Here is a 24,259-nt window from a genome sequence, read left to right as displayed (position 1 = left end):
AGGCAGCTGTGGTATGGTGGTGCGCAGCTGTCTCCCCATGAGGAGTTGTGCAGGGGAGTAACCACACTCCAGAGGTGTTGCTCGATAAGTCATCAACGCTTTCTGTTTCTCCTCTCCTCCTTTCCACAAGCCTTTCACAGTTGCTACTGCTCACTCAGCCTCTCCGTTCACCTGCGGATATCTCAGGCTGCTAGTGCAGTGTGTGAACCCATACTCTTCAGCAAAGTCCCTGAAAAGTTCGCAACTGTATTGTGGCCCGTTATCTGATATTACCATCTCGGGTATACCATGCCGGCTGAACACATCCTTCAACGCTGCTATAACTGTCCCAGCTGTGGCAACACTGAGGTGGGCTACTTCAATGTAGCGTGAAAAATAGTCCACTAGCAGGAGGTATGTCTTCTTCTCCCAGAAGAATAGATCTGTACCCACTCTTTGCCAAGGTCTATCTTGGACCGGTGTAGGAATCAGCGGCTCTCTGTGTTCTGCCCGGTGTTGTGAGCAGATACTACAATTGTCCACCAGCTGACTTATATGGACAGACAAGCCTGGCCACCAGACCGACTGTCTGGCTCTCGCTCTGCACTTGACTATCCCCTGGTGGCCACTATGAAGGTTCCGGAGAATGTCTTTTCTCATGCTTTGAGGAATCACAATTCTCTGACCTCTCAGTAGCAGCTCTCCTGCCATAGACAGGTTCTCTCTCTCTGGCCAGTATGGACCCAGATCTGGATAGAGTGCATGTCTTTCTGGCCACGCTGTTTGACAGTACTGGATTAGCTTTGCACAGATGGGGTCTGTTTTCTGCTTCTCTTGGATCACCTTCAGTCTTGCTTCTGTAGCAGGAAGGCTCTGGACAACTGCATCCAAGAACACTTTAACATCTGCCTCATTGTCTTTCTCCTCTCGTGTGAGAGTGTGCTTCACAGGAGCTCTCCACAGTGCATCTGCTGTTATCAAACACTTTCCCGGCACATGGACAATGTCATAAGTGAATTTTAACAGTCTCAGCCGAAATCTCAGCACTCTGGGTGGGAGCTCGTCTAGTGCCTTGGAGCTCAGTAGCAGCACTAGCGGCTTATGATCAGTCTCTATCTTGAACTGTAGACCCAGCAGGTAAGGTGACAGACGTTCACATGCCCACGTCACTGCCAAAGCCTCCTTTTCAATTTGGGCGTAGTGTTTCTCAGCCTCGGTGAGACCCCTAGAGATGAACACAGTCGGTCTCCACGTTCCATCTTCCTGCTGCTGACTCAAGACGCCACCTAAGCCAAAGGAAGATGCATCTGCTGATACACACGTTTCTGCCGTTGGTGAGTATTGCGCCAGCACACGTGGTGAACTCAATTCATTTTTCAACCTCTGGAATGCCGCTATCTGTGGCTTTTCCCAGCTCCACTCATTCTTCTCGCTGAGTAGCTCTTTAATTGGGCGTGTGTAGGATGCCAAGTTAGGTAAAAACTTCCCCAGGTAGTTGGCCATACCCATCACTCTCCTCACCCCTTCTACGTTTTGTGGTTCTGGCATCTCCATGATGGCTCTGATTTTGTCCGGATCTGGTGTCACCCTGTCTGCTGTGACTCTGTGGCCCACAAACATAATGCTGTTTTTTGCAAACTCGCATTTTTCGTTCAGAGTGAGTCCCTCTAGTAGTCGCTGTAGGACCTTGTGCAGTCTTGCATTGTGTTGCTGCATGTCCTCACCATACACGACAATGTCATCTGCATGACATACGGCACCTTCACAACCCTCCAGCATCTGTGACATCCGACGCTGGAAGTGCTCTGGGGCTGAGGAAATCCCGAAAGGAAGACGATTAAACGAATATCTTCCGAAGGGTGTAATAAACGTTGTGAGAAGTGAGCTCTCCTCAGACAATGGGATTTGCCAGAAACCAGATGTGGCATCCAGCTTCGTGAAAACTTTTGCCCCCGCCAACATGGCCAATGTATGGTCAGCTGCAGGAAGAATGTGTCTCTCTCGCCGCACCCACTTGTTCAGGTGTGTGAGGTCAACACAGAGTCTTAACTTTCCTGGCTGTGCTTTTGGTGCAACAACTAGTCCTGCGCACCATGGTGTAGGTTTCGTCACCTTCGAAATCACCCCCATGCTCTCCATGCGATTCAGTTCAGCTCTCACTTTGTCTCGCAAGGGCAGTGGTACTCGGCGTGGTGTTGACAGAGCGTATGGAACCGCCCCTGGCTCCAACTCTATTTTGTAGGGCTCCTTTAATTTCCCCAAGCCAGAAAACACTGTGGGGTACAGTGCCTTAAAATCTTCTTGCTGGCCCTGCACTGCATGGACACGCTTTATCAAGGCTAGAGCTTTTAATGCTGGTAGGCCCAGTAATGGTTTGGCTAGACCTCCAACAACATAAATGTCCTGTTCAGTCACTTTATTATCAAAGCTCAACTTGCCTTTAAACAGTCCTTTGACTTCTAGCTTGTGGTTTCCAGGACCACACAGCACTTTTCTGGACGACTGCAGTGTACCGTGACTTTTGGCAGAGTAGGAGCTGCTTGGAATTGCTGTGACAGTAGCTCCTGTATCCAGCTTGAACACAACTTTTCCACTGTTTAGTTGCACCATTTCGCACCACTCCTCCTCCCCGTCAGAGCACATTTCTCCCAGGAAAGCAAAATCCTCCTCACTGCTCTCTTGTGCTGCCTCTGTGATATTATGGACACGCCCACTTGACCTACATTTCTTGGCGAAGTGTCCTTTTTTATGGCATTTTCTACACTCAGCTTCACGAGCAGGACAGTCCTTCCAAAGGTGCTTTTTCGTGTATCCACACCTGCTGCATCCAAATGGCTGTGTGTCACTTTTCCCCTTTTCTGCTTTCGGCCGTTCACTGCTCTTCTTAAACACTGTTTCAACTCGCCCCGACTGCTGCTCTGTCCCCCGTAACACCGGCTGTTGCCTTTTCACTGCTGCACTCTGTCTCACTCTCGTCATAGCTTTCTCTAAAGTCAACTCACTGTCCAGCTGTAAACTTTCCGACAGCTTAGCATCTCTTATGCCGACTACTATTCGGTCTCTGATAAGCTGGTCTCTCGGAGGCCCGAACTCACAGTGCTCTGCCAGCGTGTGCACCGCTGTGATAAAAGATTCCACACTCTGACCTGGCTCTTGGCTCCTCCGATTGAAGCGTGCTCTTTCGAAAATCACATTCCTCTTGCTCACACAATGCACTGTGAACGCATTCGTGACTGCCTTATATGACTTTTTCTGTTCCTCTGTTCTGCCCTGCGATGGACTGGCGACCTGTCCAGGGTGTATCCTGCCTTCCGCCCGAAGACTGCTGGGATAGGCTCCAGCTCCCCCCGCGACCCTGACGGAGAAGCGGCTTGGAAAATGGATGGATGGATGTTCCTCTGTTAGCGGCAGCACGTTTAAAATGTCCTCGGCCTCATCACCGACAGCATACATGAAAGCATTCACTTGAAATTCGTCTGATTTCTTGTCCAATTCAGTCGCTATTCTATAGCGCTCATAGCGTTTTAGCCATCTCGGCCATTCATTAGCATTGGTAAAGTCGAACTTACCCGGTGGTGCTAACTGCGGTAGCGTCACTCCTCCGTCTCTGTTTGCATCCATTTTCCGCCGTTTATTTGCCTTTAGTTCGTCTTTACTTCTTCTTTGTTACTTCTTTTTACTTCTGACACCATGTTATGTTAATGGCAGACTGTGAGTGAGCATGAAGGAGACCAGTACTCGGGTTAGCATTTTAGTAAGTCACGGGTGATTTATTTTCCTCCAGAACAGGAAGTCTGTTACACATAACATAGTCCGTGCTACAACTCTCTGCTGTGCCTTACACTATTCCACTTTACAGAACAAAAACAAAACAAACTAAACACCGGCGAGTAGCGGCAGCCAAACGCGCACAGTACACTCAACCGGAACATGCGTCCAATGACCAAGCTGAACATCAGAACACTTTTGGGATGAATCAGAGCTTCAATCAGACTGCGACCCTTAACACACTCCTAATCCTTGTGGAAAGCCTTCCCAGAACAGTTGAAGCTGTTATAGCTGCAAAGGGTGGGCCGACATCATATGAAATGCTGTGGATTAAGAATGGGATCTCACTCAATTATATACGCATGTGAAGGCAGACGAGCGAATACTTTTGGAAATGTAGTGTAGCTTTAGCATTTGTCTGTTTATCTAAAAGACATGACCTACTGTGTCTTAATACGGCTTTAATTTAATGCCATAACAGCAAAATGCTGAGTGGTGTGTTACACACTGAGAAACTGAACAGTGCTTAGAGTCGCCAAGTGTCAGCACACATCAGTTCATTAAAGACAATAGATAAATAAATTTCGATTTTTTGGGTGCTGCACAGAAACTATTAGAGTGCCAGACTTCATCAATATGTGCGTTAGGGTGGCAGTGTTTAGGGAAGAGACCAAGCAAATTAACAACTCATGATGATTTTTATTTTATTTATTCATGTCCATAAGTTTTTATCTACTGCTTTTACTTTGCGCTGCACAAAAATACACAAATTGTACCAAACTAATGTTAAAAAAAAGAAAATCTCATTTGCTTTTAGAAAAGTGAATATAAGACTTTTGTGGGTGTATAAACAACACTTTGCTATTCTAGCTTTGTGTGTATTTGTGTATGTATGTGAAAAGTTCTCAACTGCTGAAGACTCTGAAGTGACGTACAGTACTGTGAGGAATAAAAAGGAGGAGGTAGGACTTTAGTCTTCACCTTCATCTGCATATTAACAGCATTTGATTACACATTAAGAGACTATGTGAACCTGAGTAAATGATGTCCACAGCCTTCATCTGTGCCAGCTCATGAAAATGATGTGATCTACTGCAAACTAACCACAACTACTGAAAACAAAATGGTAAGTGAGCTGCTAAAAATACCGCTATTAGCACCAGTAACACTTCACTGCTTTGACCACATCACAGTTCAGGTTGAGGAGGCTTTATTAGCTGTTTGCTGTAAGTATGAAGGGAAATGTCTCTCTTTGATGCAGGAACCTCAGCTTTATTAAGCATTTAGCTGGCGCAAGAGCACTCAGGGTGGCAGGAATAAGAGATCCTCAATCATTTCTAAAGCTCTCCTATTGTCCAGCTCTCTCCAGCAGTCAGAGGTGAAGGGGTGATCTACAGCTCTGTGGTTCACAAGTAAGAGGTGAGTCTCAGTTTGAGAATCAATATACAAAATCTGGGACATGGCATGTAAGCCTAGATTATTGATTTTTTTTTTTTACATTTTCCAGTCATCTACTACTTTTTCAGCCACCTACTGCCATCTCAAATTATTTCAAGAGAGAGAGAGTTAGCAAATGCATAAAACAACCTCCAGCCAAATGTAAAAGTTAATAGCAAATTATTTTGGTAATGTAGTGATTCATAATCCGAATAATCAATTATTCATTTTAGTAATTGACAGATTATTTGACTATCGAATTAGTCGTTTGTTGCAGCCCTACTATATATATATATATATATATATATATATATATATATATATATATAATTGCCAAAAGTATTCATTTATCTGCCACTTCACACACATATGAACTTGAGTGAGATCCTAGTCTTAATCCATAGGGTTTAATATGATGTCAGTCCACCCTTTGCAGCTACAACAGCTTCAACTCTTCTGAGAAGGCTTTCCACAAGGTTTAGGAGTGTGCTTATGGGAATTGTTGACCATTCTTCCAGAAGAGCATTTGTGAGGTCAGACGGTGATGTTGGATGAGAAGACCTGGCTTGCAGTCTCTGCTCTAATTCATCCCAAAGGTGTTCTATCAGGTTGAGGTCAGGACTCTGTGCAGAGTATATATACATATTGGCTGTGTGCGCAAATATAAAGACTTTGTTTAAGTTCAAGAAATGTGTTGAAAGTGGGTGGTCACAGGTGTGGAGCTACTGGCCACTTCCTGTCACAACCCTGCCCTCAAAGTCTAAACGTCAACTTGACTCATGAACAGTGTGAAACGCAAGCACAAAAAAAGAGTTCACTCAGCAAACAGAAGTGCTCTCATACTTGAAGGCTTCTCTGTGTGTTATCATCTCAGCTGCACACTCGCTAACTTGTTATTGTTGCAACTCTAGTATGAAATAAGGAGGATTACCAGAGCATTACGAACCAGAAATAAAAATAAAACTCAGGATCCCGACATTGTTGCTAATGATTTTAGTGGTAGAAATGTTCTACAGAGTTATCAGCTAATGTATACTAATTTGGGCAGTCGTGGGCTGGAGGTTAGGGAATTGGCCCTGTGACCGGAAGGTTGCCGGTTCAATCCCCAGGGCCGACAGCACATGACTGAGGTGTCCTTGAGCAAGACACCTAACCCCCAATTGCTCCCTGGGTGCCATGGATAGGGCTGCCCACCGCTCTGGGCAAGTGTGCTCACTGCCCCCTAGTGTGTGTGTCTATTCACTAGTGTGTATGTGGTGTTTCACTTCACGGATGGGTTAAATGTGGAGGTGGAATTTCCCCTTTGTGGGATTAAAAAAGTATCACTTAACTTACAGTTTGATGACTGTGAGTATTACTGTCTGTAGAGGGGAACATCTGTAAACTAATGTTCAAGGGGCTGATTGGCAGTGGGACTGTTTACAAAAAACTAAATGATTAACTGAACAATCTACTTTTCTAATTTTGACTCTTTATCAGAGTCAACTAGAAAGCCTTAAATAACAGTTTAATGCTCAGTTCACAAAGACATGTAAATGTGCACTAGTGAAGCACACACTGATCAGTCTCAGGACCTGAAACCTTTTTTTTTTTTTTTTTTTTTGCAGTATTACATTTATGTTGAGAAACGTTATTCTTGAATTGTTGCACTATTTGCCCACACAGTGTTTCACAGAATGGTGAAACCCTCCCCATCTGAACTTCTGAAAGACTGAACCGCTCTTGGATGCTCTTTTTATACCCAGTGATGTTACTGACCTGTTGTCAATTAAATTTCAGTTTGTTTTTTTTTTTTAGCATTACACAACTTTACCAGTTTTTTTGTTGCCCTGTCCCAACTTTTTTGGGATGTGTTGCTGCCATCAAATTCTAAATCGGCATACATTATAGTTTTTTTTTTTTTTTTTTTTTTTTTAAGTTTCTCAGTTTTAACATTTGATATGTTGTCTTTTCGAATAAATATTGGGCAAATATTTTGTTTTCACTTACATTTTGCATAGCATCCGATTGTTTTGCAAATGGGATTGTAAATTAGCACCCAGTATTAAAACAAGGTCTTTAACTGTGGCTTTTGGTTGCACTGAAAACCATTAAGGTCAAGGTTTAAATATGTTACCTTATTTTGAGTGGATTTAGAGCCCAACTGTCACTGCCTCTGGCTGATCTGACGTGTCTATCACCAGCATAAAAGTGAAAGGTAACGTTATGTTTATTCATTGTGTCTTTATTGTGTCTGCTGTAAAGAAACAGAGAACAGACAGCGTCCCAGGGTCCCACTCACTATTTAAATGTACTTTCATTAATTTTTGTCCATTTTACTATTTTAGACATCAAGCAGGTAGGAATTTTTCAAGCTTGTCCATTAACATATCGTTAACTGTATCTAAGTCTTTAGGGTTTAAAAAGGGACCACCAGCTGACCAGGCAAAGTATATAAACAGGAGTGGATATTTGTACTGAATCTGGGATGAGCTGTACTGGTGCAGTTGATGGAGGGGATGTGAACTGATTGTTTAGCCTGTTTGTGATTCTATTGGCTGAGTTTTAAGTGTGTTGTAGTGTTACTAGAGTTTTGTCAGAGAGAATAATAAATAGTGTAACATTAGTCAAAACTGGAGCTTATGTACAAACAGAACAAAGCAGTCAAAGCCTTTACCAAAACCTCCTGCCCCCTGCAACAGCTACTTTATCTCAGATACAAAAGCTACACAGTGTTAAGCGTCTTAATTCTGATCTCCTCCAGGATCTCAGCATTTGTGGAATCATTCATTTATGTGTAAGACAGAACTGCACTGACTCTCTGAACCACCCCCCCTCTTTTGAGGGCCTTGAAGCGAGTAGTTCTGTGGGTTAACTTCCCACAGTGGCACAGTTGGGGTTCACTCTTATTAAGCATTGTAAATTGACCCCTATGTCTCCTTTAATGTTCACTTGACTACATAAGTTTAGATGTGGTCTATTCATCTATGTGCATATCATTACATTTCATTCATATTTTAGGACATTATGTGTCATTTAACCCAGCTGGATTAGAGGCTACTCAGTATACTGTCACTTTTGGCATAACGATCATGGAGTTTCCAATAACCAGTCGCTCTAGACCTTTGGTCTTTTGTGGTCAATGCTGTGTCCAAAGGAACTCTGAGTCTAAGCTTTTAACCCTATGTGGAAAATTGGACAGCACTTTAGAAAATTACAGCTATCACCACCTGTAGTAAACAGAATGGCCTAAGCCCAGCATGTTTGAACATGTGTTTATTTTTCCTCCAAAGCCACAGGATCCACTGAATTGCAAGATTGTTGAGTAATCAAAGTTTACACAACGCTGCATACATGCTTTTAGCAACAACAACAATAACATTAATAATAATAATAGCATTTAATAGTCTTTAAAAATATTTACAACAATGCAGTAAAACAACAATAAAACCAATGACAGAACAAAAGTAATAGTAACAGTAATAAATCTTTACTTACATGGCATATAAATACCAGCACAATAATAGACCACAGGTGAAAACACACATACTCTATACACATTCTAGTCTAAACTAGCGTACTTTTAATTTGCATACTTTTAACTTTTAATTTAAAACCCATGTTCAGTAACACCAATAACATGATACAATAGTCTAATCTAGTATTTATGAAAGCATGAACTAATTTCTCAGCATCTTGAAGGTAATAACATGCAGAAGATTTTACTGAGATGGGACTGAAATGATAAACTAGCACCCAGTATTAAAACAAGGTCTTTAACTATGGCTTTTGGTTGCAGTGAAAAACCAATAAGGTCAAGGATGAAATCTGTAACCTTATTTTGAGTGGAGCCCAACAGCAACACTTCTGTTACACCAGCGCTCAGCAGGAGGAAGTTCGTGGTCAGCCAGGCTATAATGTCTTTAACATCATCTTCCATTGCATGTAATGTGTGACTGCATCTGGCTGATCTGACATGTCTAACTATCACCAGGATAAAAGTAAAAGGCAATGTTATGTTTACTCATTGTGTCTCTTTGGAGCTGTTAATAAACACAGAAGAGACAACGTCCCACTACAAAAAAAGACAGTGATAGTGCAAAACAGGTAAAGACAAACAAACTAACAAAAAACAAACACTCAAGTCTCAAGTTTAATTAAGCTGTACCTTTAACATCAGTATGTATTTACTGCCATCTGATTGGGGTCGAAATAGTCTTCTCAATATCACTTAATAATCTGATCATTATCAGATTATTCAAGTGGTCATGTAAACATCATGCTCTAATTTCTTGATTGGATTACAGTTTAGAAATCAGATTTAGAAGATTAAGCGGTTGCAAAGCAGAAATCCAGTTACTCCCTGACTCATGTAAGTTAAGTGATACTTTTTTATCCCACAACTGAGGAAATTCCACCTCCACATTTAACCCATCCGTGAAGTGAAACACCACAAACACACTAGTGAACACACACACTAGGGGGCAGTGAGCACACTTGCCCGGAGCGGTGGGCAGCCCTATCCACGGCGCCCGGGGAGCAATTGGGGGTTAGGTGTCTTGCTCATGGACACCTCAGTCATGGACTGTCGGCCCTGGGGATTGAACCGGCAACCTTCCGGTCACAGGGCCAGATCCCTAACCTCCAGCCCACAACTGCCTCAAATGTAGACCCAGAGTTTCCAATTTTTCTGATTACCCAACTGAATGTAAACATACTAAATGTGTTACTGAAAAAAATAATCTGCAGTTTTCAGATTATTAATTGCATATATTGACTCAATTTAATGATGTATAAAAATAACCTAATATTCAAATCAGTGAATTCTGTATCTCTGGTTGACGTAACATCCTTTATTTACCTGAGTTTTCTATGCAGAATTATGCAAAACAACAACCAATAAAAAGAAACCTAAAATGGTCAGCTTTTCTCTCCTGGATCATAGAACAGTTGCAAAGAGGTGAAGATTGATTTATTTCAAGTTAATTTCTAGTCTAATTTTACTAGTTTTTATTAGTGCTATTTTTTTTTTAGATGTTCACAGGTAGTTGGCTCTCTGACTCATTGTATCAGTCGTAATAAACAAATGAACCATGTTACTGCTGCCTAAAATAACCTACATCCAGTCATAAATGCAGAATACATCTAGATGTTCTGGCAATCCAAAGCTAAGCCCAGACCTAAAGTTTGATATCACTTTACATGCGAAGGAAAAAACATACTTTACTTTTAACGTAAGTCAATGGAACCAGACATTTTTCCAAGTCATTGTGGGCCATTTCTTTTGGTTCATTCTTCATGAAATTTACACACAATGTAAAAGACAACAGGTGTTTTTAAATTATGATAAAAACTGAAAAATGGAGATGCAAGGTTTTGTTCCATCAGCAGCGTTATACTACATGGATGTTGTCCCATTGTGACTCCCTCAGTAAAGATCTGAATGGTGTTTAGCTGAATATGGTAGTACTTGTTTCAAGTAATATTAGTAGTCATATTTCAGTATTATTGTTGTCAAACTATAGTTGTTTAAAGTGACTCATCAATTATTCTAGGTAGGATTGCATAGAAGCTTTGTAACATTACTAGTTCTTAGGATCCTCCAGAGGTGATGATTCTGATGACTGCAAACACACTGAAGAAGTATTCAAAGAGACTACAGTCAAAATTCTCTGAACACTGAACAGCAATATACAATGTCCTCCCACCAACCACCACACCACCTGGACAGTGAAACATCTGTATCTATTCATTATGTACTGAGAAACAAAGCAACAAATTATGGATGTGGCCACACTAAAGCTTTTCCACGTCCCAGAAGTGAAAGTGTGTAATTCACCAATTCAGACTTTATGAATCATCAAATCACATCGTTACATGATGGCAGCCAGTGCCAGCATCCAGTCACGCATATTAATATCCCATAACCACAGACAGGTTCATATGCCAGCCCAGATTCCAGGTGTAAAAACAGAAGGCCTGTTTTTTACTGCGCTTTTAGTACAACAACAGAACATTTATATCATGACACAAATGTTTATACCATGTTTATAGCAGATATTGAAATAAAAGATAGAAAAATATGTATAATTTCTTTCTCATGCTTGATGACCCAAGAGTAGTATTTGTTTCTCAGAAGTTTCACCAGTAACTGTAGTCACAGCTGTTGCTAACATAAGACGAGAAGAAATATATAGATGTTATTCGTACAACATAAAGCTTGATGGTCCGCAAGTATAAACAGCATTGTTGATACTTTCATCATTTCCACAGTCTTGCAGGCTGTTCAGTTCCACAGCAAACATGTTCTGGGTTGGATGATCACTGAGTGATGTTCTTCCTCTTTTGTTTGTATAGGCTACTGTTTCACAGGAGAGCTTCCCCCACCCTTTACACCAGTATTTACTGTTTGATTAGTATTCACTATCATTAAAGCATGGAATACGGTCAGATCCTCCAAGTTGTACAGCTAAATACTTCAGTGTCTTCACGCTTTCAGAATCTGCAGAAAAAATATGTCAAATTATACAACAGTATTAATTCTACTTAAGAACTGCTTAGCATTAGTACAAAAAGTCAAATCACTAAACAATCATGTAGGAGTGATAATAAAAAAAATAACAGATCATACATGTCAGTAAAAATGATCTAAAGTAGTGAAAAGGTGAATAAAAGTCACTGTACAGGTGTAATGCAGCGCTGATCTTCCCTGGGATACAGAGGAGTAACACAAAGAGAATTAAAGAACTCAGGAGTGAGTGAAAGCTCATTTCTTTAAGAGACTCCAGTGACAAATACTCTTCCTGCCTTTGAGTGAAGCAGCTTGACTGCAGTGCTCTTCCTGTTTTTAACTTTTTCTTGGCACTATGTCAATTTGAGAGTCCTGTTTTTTTTTTTTTAGATGTTCCTAGCCTTTTTTTTTCTCCAAGTATTTTGAGATGTTTTATTTCTCTCATTATAATTCTGTAAGAATTTAAGACAAAAAATCCAAATGTCTGGGCTCTGTGTTTGTGCACAAAGGTGTCATGGATTTCGGGCCTATAGACTGTAATGTTCACTGAACTGCTCAGTGTCATCACCTCAAATCTGTGAACATATAAAGGCATGATGAATTGCAGACTTCCACTTAAGGTGCTTTCTTATTTGATGTCGGCTCCATGTTTGGACATTTGTGCAAGTCTAGTTTGTACACTGTAGGATCTTTTTAGTGTGACTGTATTTTATTCATTATAATTTTTTTTCTGCTTAATTTATGTTATCATGGCTGTTTCCCTCTGAATGTGCAGTGAATCCAAAAGCAAAGTCTGCACCCCAAACAGTTTGCATAATGCCCCTTACATCATAGATGAAAAGCAGTTAGACAGACAGCACTAAATCTTGTAAATGTATAGATTAAGTCTGTAAATCTGAGGAATTTGGAGATTTAGATTAGGCAGAAGCTTGAAGCTTCAGGCTTTCAGCCTGTTGCTGGCTAGATTGTGAACTGCATCAGACATATTGACTTCCAGCTTAGTACAAAAAAAAGAGACAAGTTCTGTTTTGGCTGTAAAAGGTTACTCATGTATATCTCAGCCTCGATACTGTAAAGTACTGTGCAAAAGTCAGTGGCCACTTTTCATTTATTTAATTTCCAGCCAACATGGTCATTAAGTAAAAGTGATTATTTTTTCAGGAGAAAGAGACTAGATATAAAATATATGCTAACAAGAGTGACATCCCATTCTTAATCCACAGGGTTTAATGTGATGTCGGCCCACCCTTTGCAGCTATAACAGCTTCAACTTTTCTGGGAAGGATTTCCACAAGGTTTAGGAGAGTGTTTATGGGAATTTTTGACCATTCTTCCAGAAGCACATTTGGGAGGTTAGACACTGATGTTGGACGAGAAGGCCTGGCTTGTAGTCTCCACTCTTATTCATCCCAAAGGTGCTGTATCAGGTTGAGGTCATGACTCTTTGCAGGCCAGTCAAGTTCTTCCACACCAAACTCCCTCACCAACGTCTTCATGGACCTTGAACATCCGTTGACCCTGCTCGGTCATTTTACGTGGCCTACCACTTCGTGGCTGAGTTCCTGTCATTCCCAATTGCTTCCACTTTGTTATAATACCACTGACAGTTGACTGTGGAATATTTAGTAGCAAGGAAATTTCATGACTGGACTTGTTGCACAGGTGTCTTCCAATCATGGTACCATGCTGGAATTCACAGAGCTCCTGACAGTGACCCATTCTTTCATGAATGTTTGTAGAAGCAGTCTGCAGGCCTAGGTGCTTGGATATATACACCTGTGGCCATGGAAGTGACTGGAACACCTGAATTCAGTGATTTGGATGGGCGAGTGAATACTTTTGACAATACAGTGTAGCCCAGTGCATTGCTAAACATGGTAAACACTTCACAGACAGAGGATACATTAAAGAAGCATTTTGTGCAGTGGGTGATTTGTTTGATGGTTTACCGGACAAGGATCATTTCATAGCTGGGATTAAAGAAATGCCTGTTTAGGCGTGAACTGTTCAGCGCTGTATCACTGGTACATGAGGGAACAGCAAGTGACTGGACTGAAAGACTGTGCTGTATTTAGTGTCACAATTGATGAAAGTGTGGACATCAACTCTTTGTCCTGTTTGGCAGCTATGGGCAGATATTGTGATTCTTCTGGAGTATGATAGGAACCGTGCTGTTTGAAACCCATCTACGGCACTGCAACAGGTGAACACTAGGCTAAAACCTTTTAAAACATTTTGAAAGTCTTTGATTTAAAAAAAAAAAGATTTGTCAAAATAATCTTGGACAAAAATGGACACCAACTGCATAACACACCAGGAAAATCTCTGTGCTGAGATGTCAATTTCTGATCTTAACACTGTGATGGCAATGGCTGCTCTGCCTTGACTCACAGGCAAGAGGAAATGGAATGTGCCTAAAGAGACATCCCAGTTCACTCCAGTGTCAACTGGCTGAGAAATGAAAATGTGCTTCAGAGTTTTGTGGACTGCTTTGAAGCAATTCAACTCTGTCTTGTTGAGAAGGACCAGCATTACCCACAGCTTGAGCACATCCGGTCGTCTGAACTTGTGGCTTTGACACACATTACATCACACCTGAATGAACTCAGTGTCTACATACAGGGAGCTGGACAAACGGTCATGAGTCTGTTTGAGACGTAGAAAGCATTCATCTGCAAACTTACAGTTTATGTGGAAGATAGAGAAAATCGCTATTTCAATCCCTTAAGATAGAGGCAACTGATTGACTTCCAGAGCCTGTCTCTGTGGACAATTTTTGTGAGCTATGCATATCACTTGAAACATCCAAAGTAAATGCATGATCCCTTTTCATGTATTGGACATCACTTTCAGAGGAATTTGTTTGTTTTAGGATGACTGCATTGGCAATGCTGAAAGTCCATCCTCAGTCCTTCATGAAGCAGGCTTACTGCAGACCACTCTGAGGCCTGTGTTCAGGTCAAAGCCATTTCATATGCACCTGTATCAGCTGCGCAGCTAACAGGCACTGACGATGGTTGCGGGAGAGGGCAGAAAGGCGGTGCCTGCAGAATTGGAACATCAGCCGCACGAGAAGGCAAGAGAGCTCGTTGCTCCACAGCCCCAAACTCCACAGCTCAGCCATGAGGATTGAACGTAAGGTAAAGTAAAATGGCCTTGCTGCTGGACCGGAGGTGGTGCTCAGGAGGCGGGGCTTGGGACTCATGCATCGTCCACCACTCCCTCATGGTTCTCCTTCTCTTCCCACTATTCTGATTTAACGCTATACACTGTCCATCAGTGTAATAAACCATTAAAAGGCCTCTATTCCAGCATATAACGAGGTAAAATGTGGGGGGCGGGGGGCGTTTGGGGGGGGGGCATTTTCAGAAATTGCTCCTACTGCACCCTGTGGTAAACAAAGATGGCCCAATATTTTTGTCCTGCATACATTTTCCTTTGATTGTCATTGGATCAGCTGACAGCATGTTAAGTAGCTGAAATATGAATATTGCTACATTTATGCTACAAGCAATCTATTGCTTGTGCATGCTGAAATGATGTCACATGAAAGTCTAATATTGTACATCATCTCTAAAACAAAAAAGTTATTTCCAACTGTTGTTCAAGTGGCAGCTTTAAGTCCTTTCATAAAAGCCGTAAAGATTTCTGCATGTTTTGGAGCAGATCTCTTAGTATTAATTTCAAATACCAGAGTTGATTTAAAAATCCATTCCACCAGCACATTGGTCACTAAAGGGCCTAAAAAGAAAAAGGCTCCACTCATTTTCAAGTATTCAAGTATTATCAAGTATTGCTGCACAGCTGTGTTATCTGTGCCAAATCACAAACAGAGAAGACCAATGCACACTGAAGTGATAGTTAGGCCTCTTTTACACACAGACTTCTGTGTGACAAGTGTGAAGCAGCAATGTGACGACTGCAGCTTACACACATTAGCCATTCACACATACAGTGGAGTGGTACAGCAGGCCTGAACTGGAAAGTCTCACCACTTGCAATCTGCACTTGTAAGTTCTACAGATGTTCTTTTTCTGATAAATCAGTTTCTTTACTTGAGTAATAAAAATCTTCTTTGTTACAGAGCATGCTGCATTTGTTTACCCTCAGCAGTTTTTTTATGTGTGATGACGCAAACATTTCAAGCCTGTAGATCTATACAGAAAATGAGTATGTGGCAAGAAATGTCTGTCTCTTACTGTGTTTGATAATGACCATGAGTTTTTTTCATGCGTTTTGTATTATACTAGATGTTCGCATTGTTCACACCATGCAGAGGCAGTATGTGTGAAATGTTAAGCTGGCTTTATATGATGAAACAGTTACATAAAGCAACTCAGAACAATAGAAGTTGCATGTAACACGTTCAGTTGCTCTGTTAGTTAGCCAAATTAGCAGCTTGTATTTTTTGGTACAGTGTATCATTCTTGCTATATAAAGTCGTCCAGATGGTGTTATTTACATGTTTCAAGCATTTTGTAACCTTTGTATATCGCTCATGTGGATGCCAACCAAATTTGAGCCATTTCTAGAATTAGCTGGTATAAAGAGAGGAGAAAATGAGTTATCTAACATAGATAACTGCAGAGTAAGAAAAAATGAACAGTAGCACAAGCAGCTGAATTTGAAAGGCTGTTTCATGAAACCTCTTCCAAGAACTTGAGACACTTGTAACTGTTGCGACTGAGTTTCAGGTTCAAATTGCAAGATACTTTATGGAATTTGTGTGCAATTTAGTTTCATTAAGGTTTCAAGTGAATAAAGTTGCAAGGAAGTTTCACTGTAAAGCTGACCTTAGAGCTAAGTGGTTCACGTCATGACGTGGAGCCGCTTTACTCAGAGGCAGGAAGCGTATTTGTCTCTGGAGTCTCTTGTAGAAACATGCACTTTTACTCACTCCTGAGTTCTTTAATTCTCTCTGTGTTACTCCTCTGTATCTCAGGTAAGATCAATGCTGCATCATTCCTTTGCACTGAATTTGTGTTCTTTACACTTTCACTGCTTTAAATGCTTTTACTCTTCCACGTCAGGGTGGGAACTGACATCTTTGATGTGACCTGCTTTTTAATGTTTTGTCTCTAGTTTACTATGTTTCATAAAAAGTGTCTTTACTTAGTAGTGAACATTTTTAAGGACACCAATAGTTGTGAAGTTGGTTCTGGGTTCACGCTTAGCAAGAAAGGTTCTAATCATTTTTAAAACATTTTAATAACTGACCATCATTGTGAGAGCAACTGTTTAGCAAGTGGTGTAGACACATTTAAGTATTCACAATGTTCTTTAAATTGTCTTGGTTCTATATCCTTCACTGGCCACTTTATTAGGTATATATCTACACTCGTTGTCCAACCTTACAGGTCCACTTACCTTATAGGTTGCACTTTGTAGTCCTAGAGCTGATGTCCTACAATTGATTCCAACTACTATGCAGTGCAACGAATGATGCACCACCCAAATATTTCCTGCTTTGTGAGAGTCCTGACTGTTGAAGAACAGGCTGAAAGCGATTTAACAAATTATACAGAGAAACAGATGGACTACAGTCTATAATTGTTTAAGTGGACCTAATTGTGTAAGTGGACCTAAAAAACTGGGAATCAAGTGTAGAACCTTTGCAGAACCTTTGTTAAGAGTGTAGGACTGAGGCTGTGGTATATTTTGGCTTCTGTTCTGCAGATTCTGAGAGCCTGAAGACACTGAAGAATTTAGCTGTAAAACGCGGAGGATCTCTCATTATTCCATGTTTTTATGATGAGAAATACAGATCAAACCGTAAATACTGGTGTAAAGGGCGGGACTGGCTCCTCTGTAAAATAGTAGCCTATACAAACACAAGTGGAAGAACATCAGTCACTGATCATCCAACCCAGAATATGTTTACTGTGGAACTAAACAGCCTCCAAGACTCTGACTCTGGATATTATTGGTGTGCTGTGGAAATTAGTGACGGATCAGATGACGGTGATTATGTGTACCTGACGGTCAGTTCAGGTAAGACGTCTCTCTGTGTGAAGTAGAATCTGTTCACTATAACTTAGACGTGTTATTAATGATGGAGGATGTATTTATATGACTCATTCTCTGCCTCTTTATTCAGATCCTGCTGTGTCAGTGATAAACAGCAGAGATAGTGGTCAGGAAGGGGGCAGCGTCAGTGTCCAGTGTCTCATCAGTGCTGAATATCAGAATGAACAGAAGAAGTGGTGCAGATTTAAAGACAAGAGGTGTTTCATAGGGGGGAGGACTAACACATCCCAGAATTCAGCAGTGCTGGTCAGTGATGATGAAAAAGGATCTGTCAGTGTGGAAATGAGTGGTCTGCAGAAGAGTGATGCTGGCTGGTACTGGTTCAGTGCAGGAGATGTGGGGGTTACTGTTCACCTCACTGTCACTGAAGGACCTTCAAGTAAGATCACATGTATCAGAAATACTGTTCATATCTGCTGATCATCAAGCTGTAATGTTGTTCCACTCACACCACTTTGTTCCTTCTCTCTTCTTCTCTTATGTTAGAAACAGCTGTGACTACAACTTTAAGCAGTCAGGAAACTCAGGAAAGTATGACCACTCCAGGTACGGTCACTCCTGTGCCTCTCGTTGTTACACAGGGCTCGAGCGCTGTTGGCAGCGGCCAATTTCTCTCTCTCTCTCTCTCTCTCTCTCTCTCACTCTCTCTCTCTCTCTCTCTCTCTCTCTCTCTATATATATATATATATATATATATATATATATATATATGAGAGAGAGAGAGAGAGAGAGAGAGAGAGAGAGAGAGACTTGTTGTCAGATCAAGTAAGATCACATGTATCAGAAATACTGTTCATACCTGCTGATCATCAAGCTGTAATGTTGTTCCACTCACACCAATTTATATCTTATTTTCAACAGCAACAACAGCTGTGACTACAGTTTCTGCCACTGAGAAAACCAGCATCAATGAAACCACTTCAGGTCTGATCACAAATAGAGCCTTACAATTAATCAAATCAAGAAACAAGAAGAATAAATATGTTTATTTTGTCCTGCTAGGTTCTGAAACTATGACCAAAAATCCAGAGACAATAACAGCAGAGTTGTAAGTAGTGACGCTTTACTTTGTGTATGTGTTAAATATGTGTTAGATATGGTGTCCGTTCACTGCTGCAAGTCACCCTGTAAAACAATAATTCAAAAGTCAGAGGAGTCCGGCTGAATTTGGCATGAGTTTTTCAAACCACAACTCTATTTATTAAAGTCACACACAGAGGCTCAACGAGAAGATCCAGCTTCATGTTTAGGTCTCACATGCAAAATCAATATTATATTAATGAGAATAGTAAAATAAGTAAAATTTATTTATACAGCACTTTTCATAGACACAAGCCACAAAGTGCTTTACAAAACATAACACAATATAAAATATACAACATGACAGTACAAAAAATTTAAAACAAAAACAGGACTGGCAGTACCTTAGCTGCCTTGACCATTATCCAAATGCTTGCTTAAAAATGTCGGTCTTTAGTTGCTTTTTGAAAGACTCCACACAATCAATTGATCTTAAAAAAGGGGGCAGTGTATTCCACAATTTAGGAGCGACAACCTGAAATGCTCAATCTCCACGAGTCTTTAATCGAGACCGTGGAACAGTAAATTTAAATTACTCGACCTAAGAGAACGTGCTGATACCTATGGATGAAGCAGATCAAGCACATACATAGGACCATGCGATACTCTGACCATGCAATACTCTGACCATGCAATACTAAATAAGTGTAAGGATTTTAAACTGAATCCTATATTCAACAGGAAGCCAGTGTAATGAAACTAACAGAGGGGTAATGTGAGACCATCTATTTGACTTGGTCAGTAAACTTGCTGCAGCATTCAGAATCACCTGCAATCGGTCACGAGCAGACATACTAAGAGAAGAAAAAAGAGCATTAGTAATCAATACGAGATGAGATAAATGCCAGTGTAAGCATCTCTAGCTCTGCCCTTGAAACTACAGACCTCAATTTACTGATATTCCTTAAGCAGGAAAAACAAGATCTTGTCAGGTGTTTAACATGTGTGTCAAACAACAACGACTGATCAAAAATGACACCAAGATTACACAGGCTGGAGTGGACAATCAAGACTTCAGTCTTATCAGCATTCAGCTATAGAAAGTTATTTGATGTCCATTCTCTGATAGCTTTAAGACAGTCCATGAGCTTACATAGACTATGCACCTCACTAGGTTTAAATGAGAAATAAAGCTGAATATCATCAGCAAATAAATTATAAGCAATATTAAAACTATTAATAATCTGCTCCAAAGCCAACATATACAAAGAAAACAATGGCCCCAAGACCGAACCCTGCGGAACCCCACAGAATAATGGAGTTGACTCAGACACAAAATCTGCAATAGTCACAGTGAAGCTTCTCTCAGTGAGATGCAATTTAAACCAATCTAGTGCTGTGCCAGATATGCCCACCCAGTCGCTTAACCTGTTTATCAGAATTTGATGGTCAACAGTCTCAAACGCAGAGCTAAGGTCAGGTAAGACTACCACTGAGCAATTACCTGCATCAGTCGACAGTAACAAATCATTAGAGCGGTCATTGATGTTGTATTTCTCTAAAGCAGCAGTGAGTTGATTGGCCACCACCTTCTCTAAAATTTTAGCCATAAAAGGAAGTTTGGATATACGCCTGTAATTCTTTAGCACAGCTGGGTCTAAATTTGTTTTCTTTATTAAAGGCTGAACAGTAGCATGTTTAAAATGAGATGGAACACAGCCATTAGTCAATGAAGATTTAATAATAGCTAGAACTGCAGGGCCAATACTTGGTAAAAATAAAAATGAAGGTATCACATCCAGAGCACTAATGGATGGCTTTAATTTCTTAATCACATCCAGCATATCCACTAAGCTGATAGGCTGGAAGGAATCCAAACAGGCAAAAGAAGGTGGGAGACTAATGTTAAATGCACATCTCAGGCTTAATAGTGGTTCTAATGGCCATGACCTTATCCACAAAAAATGGAAGAAACTTATTACAATCGTTGAGAGAAAAGCATGGCAATATTGCAGGTGGTGGAGAAACAATATTACTAATAGTATTAAATAAAATCTTAGAATTTCTTTTAGAAGATAAAATTAAGTTGGCAAAGTAAGCAGGTCTAGCTTCCTTTAATAAAGCAATAAAAGAAAAACAGAGATCTTTAAGATACAGGCAATGAATTTCTAACCCAGTAGCTTTGCATAATCTCTGACCTACGACACTTCTGTCTTAGAGAATGAACGTCATCAGTCATCCACAGAGCTTTATTGTTGATAGCCCTAGACCTGACCTTTAACGGTGCCACTTTATCCAGTAACATAGAACAATTCTCATTAAAAGACTCCGTTAAAACTCAGCCTCATTACAATTTAAATGAACATTACAACAGAATTTTGCAGAAAACTGGTCAAACCAATTTCTGAGTGATAAAATGAGTAAGTGATGTTCTTTTAGGACAGAGAGGGTCAGTATTACCAAAAAGATTAAAGAAAATACATTTATGATCACTTATCAGAAGATCTTCACAGCAGACGTGATCAATATCTAACCCCAGAGAAAAAACTAGGTCCAGAGTTTGTCCACCTGCATGAGTAGCACCTGTAACAAACTGCTTAAAATGAAAAGATTCAATAATATTAAGAAGATATATAAGATAATATTTCAGATGCAGACCCACCACAACACCGTGAGTACTGGGATCTGACGGGGCAGCACTGGCACCACACAGCGCTGAACTCACCCACCTCCATGCCAGAACAGCTCAGCGTTCGACACGTGGTAGCTGGAATACAATGCTGGGAATTTAAGGCGCACACTTGTTTCCAGAACCGTCGGGATCTTCATAGTAGTAGATAGTATATAATTCACTCACTTTCTTGGAAGAAATGTTCTTTATCAAGTTTTGATTCATTTTTTAACTACTCTTTCAATGCACTCTCAATCATCTCATTCTTCAGCTTGTGGAAAGGGAAGCACAACCAACATTACAGAATGTTCTTCCATGTGTTGTGTGCAATTACACAAAATCTCTAAATCTTACTGAAAGTTGCTTTAAGTTAAACATACGTTGCCATGCAAAAAAAAAGATTAAGCCCAAATCACTAATGGTTTTTACTCATGGTTTTGGCATGATCATAGTCCTAATATTTGGTCTCACAGCAAACACAAGCTAGTTAGAGGGCAGGATACACCCTGGACAGGCCACCAGTCAATCACAGGGCATCATGTAAACTCTTAAAATACACAGACACTTTAAAAGGCCACTTATCCTTTGGGGTTGCGGGGGTTTTTGGAGCCTATACCAGCCTTCATTTGAAACATTCTGGTCAGGCCGCCAGTCCATCTCAGGGCATCATGTAAACTCTTGAAATACAGGGAGATTCACTTGAAAGAGGCCCCAAATATTCTGTTGTAACTCCCATTAGAATGAAGCAATCTGAACCAAAAAATGTTATATACCTTTAATTATGTGCAATATATTGCATTACATGCGTTGCTGGTAGTGATCTTTGTTTTCTGGAAGACACATGAAGAGGTACGTCGGTCTGCACCTGGAAGTAGTAAAAGAAGGTTAAACAACGCAATGGTTGTCCAGCACCTGCCTCACTGCATCACCACAGGGACATCCTGGCTTGTTCAAAGCTCCATACTGAGGAGCACATTGCATGTTGTTTCTTTCAGACTACTTCATCCTAGCAAGTTCTTACACAACATTTGGGGCCTCTCACAAGTGAATCTCCTTGTAGATACTGAAAATATAAAGTGATAAACATCTAAAAATGTATTACATAAGGTATCATAAGTATCATATCACCAAAGTATCATAAGCTTGATTCAGTTTAGATCCTTTTCTGTTCTTCGTGCTCTTTTTACTCCTTTGTCAGACAGATATTATTCACAACCTGCAGCATTTAGAAGTGTTACCAGAAGATAACAAAGCAGTTTAAATGTCTGCAGTGTTGGAGTGACCTTAAACTGTGCAATATCTACAGCTCCTGTGTTTCCTCACCACCTTTTGTCTAAACTTGGCCCTGGTAAATTTGAGCCCACTAGAGACTGTTTTCTACCACTTGTTGCAAGTGACAATGTGTTGAGGTCTTTAAAAAGTTTTGAAATGTTGAAAGTTTTGACTATAATTTTTTAAATTGTGCAGCAACCCTGGATTAGTGTGTACAGCACTAGTACAGCACAAGTTATTTGGTATCAAAATCCAAATAATAATGCCAAAACACTGAAATGGGTTATGTATACTGCTTTTTATTTGGCTCTTGAGTAAAAGGAGCAGTTTGTGCAGTTGTTTTTTGCTTAGCGCCCAATCAAAAGGTCTGCTTCATGGAGTCACATCTTACCTAACACTTCAGTAGCATTGTGTGGTACCCTCCATTGCAGTGGTCTCCAACTTGGGTCCTGGAGAGCTACATTCCTGCGGCGTCTAGTTCCAACCACAATCAACCACAGCGGCTCCAGCTAATTAACTTCTTCAGACGTTCCTGATAGGCTGGATTAGTGTAATATTCTTTGAATAATATGTATGTATCATACAAGCTATGTGTGTACAGTTTAACTCTGTGTCAGTAAAGGGTTCAACTTTAAAGTAGCTGAGTTCACTAATTAGAATGGCTGTCTGACATTTCTGGGCATATGTTCCATTCTGCAAGACATTTAAATAGCGCAGTCTGGTAAATGGTGCTGGTCGGTAAAAATAGCTGGACTTTCACACCTCAGTGTGGCATGTTTTTGTATTTTGCTTTATGAAGTAGAAGAACTGCCCCTCCTGCAGTAACAGCTTCAGAGTAGGTAGACGACACAAGCAACAGTGGGAAGATTAGTAGGTGAAAAGCAGATGATTTGAACTTAGATTATAAATGCATTACTGAAAGATAATTCAAAATACATGAAACAAGATGTGTCTCTCTTTAGTTTAGTTAGTACAGCAAATATAAGCAATGCTGACTTACACATACACCATATGTCCAAAAGTTTGTAGACACCTGCTCATCCAGCATTTCTTCTGAAATTGGGGGTATTAGTAGAGTTTGTCCCATTTATTACAGTCTACTCTTCTGCAAAAGCTTTACACTAGATGTTGGAACATTGATATGAGAATTTGTGACTCAAGTGAAGGAAAGCAACAGAAGTAATTCACACATGATCTGAAATGCTGATGAACTAAACTATTTGAATTGTGTACATTAGATAATAAAATGTATGTTATTTGACAGCATGTGTACATGTACATGTACTTTAGGTTAAACGTAAAGTTTTCAGTGAAATTATTCATTGCAGAAATGTAAATACCAGGCTCATCTGGATTGTACTGGCTGTAGGCCTGGGGCTTCTGCTGATTTTGACCATCATTATAACCTGTATGTTGGCAAAAAAATGCAGTAAGTAATGATTATCTTACATTTTCTCACAGATTTTTTTAGCATGCTTTTAAAATGTTGCTATTGTAAAGGACAGGATTTAAAATGAATAACAGAATGTTACTGTTGTGCTATCTTGTGTATTATGAATATTGTGTTATTACATAAGTATAAGTAGGCCACTAAT

The 24,259-nt window shown here is 40.4% G+C and overlaps 1 protein-coding gene across 1 annotated transcript in view; it reads left to right on the top strand.

Moving 5' to 3' along the window:
* LOC108417526 (polymeric immunoglobulin receptor-like) overlaps window positions 1-24,259 on the top strand; it is a 148,320-nt gene that overhangs the window by 96,873 nt on the left and 27,188 nt on the right. The gene's annotated exons all lie outside the window — the stretch shown is intronic.

Source organism: Pygocentrus nattereri, chromosome 19 (assembly GCF_015220715.1).
Source record: "Pygocentrus nattereri isolate fPygNat1 chromosome 19, fPygNat1.pri, whole genome shotgun sequence".
Classification (NCBI taxonomy): domain Eukaryota; kingdom Metazoa; phylum Chordata; class Actinopteri; order Characiformes; family Serrasalmidae; genus Pygocentrus; species Pygocentrus nattereri.
The sequence above is the reverse complement of the archived record's forward strand: the minus strand, read 5'-3'. Positions and strand labels throughout refer to the sequence as shown.